Source organism: Lactuca saligna, chromosome 9 (assembly GCF_052625555.1).
Source record: "Lactuca saligna cultivar CGN05327 chromosome 9, ASM5262555v1, whole genome shotgun sequence".
Lineage (NCBI taxonomy): Eukaryota > Viridiplantae > Streptophyta > Magnoliopsida > Asterales > Asteraceae > Lactuca > Lactuca saligna.
In genome coordinates, this window is record NC_136425.1 from 176,432,465 (window position 1) to 176,438,119 (window position 5,655).

The 5,655-nt window shown below is 35.0% G+C and overlaps 1 pseudogene; it reads left to right on the forward strand.

Moving 5' to 3' along the window:
- Positions 1 to 3,104: 3,104 nt before the first annotated feature.
- LOC145016963 (putative hexosyltransferase MUCI70) lies at positions 3,105 to 4,292 on the forward strand (annotated as a pseudogene).
- The last annotated feature ends 1,363 nt before the right edge of the window (positions 4,293 to 5,655 follow it).

Consider the following 5,655-nt stretch of genomic DNA (forward strand, 5'->3'; position numbering starts at 1 on the left):
GAATCTGCTCAAAAAAGTGGGGTAATCACCATCATCCTCAAATAAACATCCTTGATGGAAGTACTAGCCGCTTTACGGCTAAGAGCATCGACTACCATGTTGGCCTTCCTCGGGTGATAAAGGATCTCACAATCATAATCCTTCACCACATCAAGCCACCCGTGTTGCCTCATGTTCAGATTTAGTTGATCCATTAGATACCTTAAGCTCTTGTGGTCCGTGTAAATGATACAACGAACACCATACAATTAATTGTGCCAAATCTTGAGGGCAAAAACTACCATCTCCAGCTCTAAATTATGAGTGGGATAATTCGCCTCATGAGGCTTCAACCACCTCGAAGCATAGGCTATCACATGACCTCTTTGTTTAAATAAGATCCAAACCCTAATATTTAGGTTTTTGTACTATGTATGATTACGCTAAGTGTACTCATACGTACGCCCAACGTACTAGATGGAATGCGCGATCACTTTTAATGAGCTACGCTCAGCGTAACCCACCATTACGTTTAGCGTAATGTCTTCCCATGCACTAAATAATTATTTAAAAACAAGATTTTACCTAGGAACTGGGCGTTACTCACTAATCTTTGACTTATATTTGTGGATTAAATGTTTCATGTACTTCAGGTGATCGTTGGAATGCAAAGGTGTGACTGTACACACTCATTAGTAGCTTTTACATTTTGTGATTCTGCCTTTATTTATCATACTTTGATTTTTTGATTTTATTGTTTGGAACAAATGGTTTCATTGGTATTGGTTTATAAAAATAACATTTTATCTTATTTAAAAATTGAAAATTTTATTGTAAAATGGGGAGAACGTAAAGGGTGATAATAAGGAGAACATGAAGATAATAGTGGGAGGAATCGGTTTTTCATTTATTTTTTTATATAAAAAATACAATTATTAGGTAAATCATTTTGAAAGTTCCCATAATTAGTAAATATTTTTCAGAAATACACATTTTGGTGAAAAACTCAAACCACATTACTGTTTTTTGAAGTTTTGTCTTATTCTTATGTAATCAATAAATTTGTTAATATAATCACAAGAATTACCACCCATATATTTACCATATGTAAAATCATACACAAATAACTAATCTTTATATGAGATGTCATAACTCAAATGTTGTGATTCAGTAACATATCACAAAGGGTTAATGACCTAAGATAGTAACTAACTTTGGTTTTTGTGTACATTTAGGTAACGATGTTTTTCTGTATACGTTTGACCAATAAACTTGTTTAACCTATTATAAATAGGGTAATATTATTGGTAATTACCGGTGATATTACCTTATTATGAATATGTCATACAAATTTATTAGTCAAATGTGTACGAAAAAAATATGGTTATCTAAATTTGGACAAAAACCAAAGTTCGTTACTTGTTTTGGTAATAAGGGGTTTTTTATGCTAAGTGCAAGTAATCATAAGACCCACTAAGACCCACTGATGTGATATGGAATCAACCCACTGGGTCTTGATGTTGGATCTAAATAGTATGACTGATGTGAGATTGAGTATTTGATATTCCTTTCTTGAGAGCACAACTTTTGATTTTAGATTTCAACTTTCACTTTTGATTCTAATCTTCCCCTCCCACTTTCTCCCTTGATATGGCCACCACGATCGCCTATGGTATCATCGTTTTTGTGATGAAGCAATAAGATTGGTTTGGGTTTCTTCATAGTTGAAGAACAAAATGAAACCCCGTGGACTAGTATTTATAGGTTCTTCATGATTTTGTTGCGATTTTTAGGTTCCTTCTACGTTAATGATTTGATTTTTCCAAGTTTAAGGTTATGGAAGGTTTATGATTTTGTTATTTCCATATATATATATATATATATATATATATATATATATATATATATGTGTGTGTGTGTGTGTGTGTGTGTGTGCGTGTGTTGTTCTTGAGTGTTCATCATAAAAGGAGATAGAGAGAGAGAGAGAGAGACGAAGCTTCAAGTGAATTCGACTAAGTTGGTAATCCTTTACTTGAACCTAGATATGTTTGTTCCTCAAATGTTTGCTTGACGTGAACCCACATATAAACAATATACAAAGCAACGACGATGATATTGCTTGACTTGAAATCATATGTGTTTCTCCTTTAAATGTTAGGATGAAAGAGAAAGAGAAAGGTAGAAATGGGCTGTGGTGTGTGAGGATGGGTGGAGTGGGTTGTGGGTCCGTTAGCATTTTAAATTTAATAAATATTATAAAAGATTAAAGTAAACATAAAAAACTAAATTATAAGGGTAAAAGAGTCTTTTTAATTTTGACAAACAAATTATAAAAGTAAAAGAGTTTTTTTAATTTTGACATAAATGATTCCACGATGAAACAAGTTGAAAAAAAAAGATTGTTTCTATAAATTTTCAAATGTTTGGATAAGGATGAGCATTTGATCCGATGGAAATGTACTGGACCGGAAAAAACCATAATCACTATATTTGGTCCGGTTCTCAGTTTTCCGTTTCCCACACCGATTCTCGGTTTTTAGGTTCTTGTTCTTGGTTTGGTTTAGTATAGAAACCGAACACATCCTAAATAACATTTTTCCTTATAGAACCAAATCTGAGAACCATGATATTTGGTTTGAATCATGATATTTGGTTTTTTCCATGATATTTGGTTTGTTCCCGGTTATCCATTTGCCACTAAATCGGTTCCATATTCTTGACTAAGGTCATTCTACTTTGGACCTCAATAAAAAAGAATGACACACACAAGAATATTTTGCAGTTTTGTGTTGTTCTTATTTTCTTAAATGAATCACAAGAATCACCACCCATATGGTCACCATGTGTAAAATCGCACACAAATACCTAATATATGTATGAGATGTGACAACTCAAATGTTGTGATTCAATAACATATTACAAATAGTGTGTCATGCGACATAATTTTCCCGCCATAAATCCGATACATCGACCGACACAAATGCACAATGTCCTACAGCGTTCCAATCCCCAATATCTCCGACGAAGACAACCACCAAGAAACCAACGTTGACTACATTCGGAGGACGAGAACCCGATTCCGAAGGATTCACGATAAGTGAGGTCACTGTCGTCGGAGAAACAACATGATTTTCCATCAAGCTTTCATAAAGCCGAGTAAATGGTCGACGATCCCTATATTCCTCCTATCAATTAGATTGGTAGTATACGAGGTTTCTAAAATCTGGAAAAGGTTTGAAAAACCGACTGGATCAGAGCTGGAACCTGCTCCCGTTACTCGTATAGTTCATGGCATTAGAGAACGTAAGTGTTTTAATTAATTTTTGTTTATATGTATATACCATTTGTTGTTTTAGGGTTTTAGTTACTCTAGAAGTTTTATTTCTACAGCTGCTAATTGTTAGCACATTTGTGAATCATGCAGCTATTTCAAAATATGAAATAATTTGAGATTCTTTGAAAAACAAACTTGGTAATTGTATTTTCTATCAGGTTGCGTGAAGCTATTACCTCAAGCATATATTCAACGCCTTTGTTTTCCTCTTGAGAAGTCTTCTCCCCCTGTTAAAGAACTTGTGTACATAACCGGGGCTAATTCTTCATCCCCTGATCAGAAAACAACCCTTCCACAACAACCATTCGAGGGCTCAAGATTCAACAAGTTCAGTAGGTTCCAAACATTATACGAGTGAAATGATAGCTTTAACATTGTGAATGGCAGAATTGATGTGCATTGTGGTTTCTACAATGAGCATGGAGGGTTTAAGGTGTCTGATGAGGATAGGAGTTACATGGAAAGATTTGAAATTGTGGTGTCTACTTGTTCATTTGGTGGAGGAGATGATCTAATATAGGAATGTCCAAAGAAACACTAAGAAAGGTTATCATCTTCACTCAATCGTTCATGTTATTTCAATCATATTATCTTTCACAAGTTTAATTTGCAGGTATGTTATGTTGCATTTTGGGACGAAATCACACTCATGACTCAAGAGTTGGAAGGATGCAAAATTGATAGTGATCATATGATTGGAAAATAGAGAATTATTATTGTTAGGGAACTTCCTTTTGTTGACCAACCATTGAATGGTAAAATCCCAAAGGTAATTGAAAAAGAACCAATTATAAAGGCCTCTTCTTGAACATATTTGTTAATGTGTTCTTTGTGTAGATGTTAGGGCACAAATTGTTTCCTCAAGCAAGATATTCAATTTGGGTTGACTCAAAATCCCAATTCAGAAGAAACCCTATGGCCTATGGCAGTTCTTGAAGCACTTCTTTGGCGTACAGAATCAATACTTGCAATTTCATAACCTGGTGCAAGAAGTAGCATATATGATGAGGCACTAGCCATTGTGCACCTTTAAAAGAAGTAGACATGCATATCACTCAGATTTCCTAAAGTCAAGAGGTTCAATGGAAAAAAAGGTATGGTTTATTTTTATTAATTGGGTCTTTTGGAAAACTATTAAGTCCTAACTTGTAGATTGATTTTAGGCTTGTTTTTGTCATTTTGTCGGCATCGGAAAGCGTAAATAGTGAATTTACGATAGAGTGACTTTTGGTCGTAGTGATCTAAACAAAAGTTTTATTATATGTTAAACCGAGAACATACAAAAAAAAAAAGCCCAAATCTGACTTCGTATGAGGAAGTTATGATTTTTCTAAGATTTGGCTTAGCAGTGCACGACCTGAAACTCAATTTCTAGATCGAGCGGTTTTTGGCCAACACGGCCTAAATGAGATATGAAGATCTCATTAATAGGAACTCAACGACAAAAAGAAAGACGAAAACAGAGTCCGTATGTAGAAGTTATGAATTTTACGCGAACATTTAACAGTGTAGTCACCTTCTACTGTTAAATTTAAGATCGGCTGAGAATTAGCCAATGAAGTCAAAAGTAAAGTTGCAGATCTTATTTTTACCTAAGCGTGGATATAAAGAACGTCAAAAACGGAGTTCGTATGCGAAAGTTACGGATTTTAGAAGTCGGAAGTGTGTTGTGCGAAAATGGGTGACGTGGCACAATCTTGACCATTGCTTTCTCCCCAAATCTTGCCACCAGATGGTGACATGTGCCACCAAGTTAAACCATATTTCACCCTATAAATAGAACCTCTCACACCCTCATTTTCTTTACGCATTTCTCATTCTTTCTTCTCTCTAAACTCTCTAAACCTCCAAAAAAAAACTCCCCTAGCGTTAGAAGAAAGTCCCGGAGCGCTCGATGGCTCCGAGAAGAAGAGCTTTCGGCTCGGAAGTTCTGCCCCTGCAGAGCCCGTATTCTAGCCAAACCCCTTCGTACGTAAGATATACCTACCTAATTTTTAATATATCTTTTATTTAAAATAGTAATGTTATTAGGACCTTATAATAATTATTTGAGCTATTATTATGGGTTATATAAGTGTCGTTATAATATCTTTTTAACCACTCGCGGTACGGAGAATCTGGTTTAAAGGGCCGCATAGCGTTGTTGGATTTCAGAAGTGCTATATGCCAAAATGGTCATGCCCTCCGGTGTTTTATGTCTGGCCCTGTCTGTACATAGTGGATGAAGAGTATTGTTTAACGCTTATATAATAGTAATAATAGCTAGATTATTAATTAGTCTCGGTGAATATTAGACTAAACCCTAGTGGTAATGATACTAGGTTTTGTCGAAGGAAATTGTT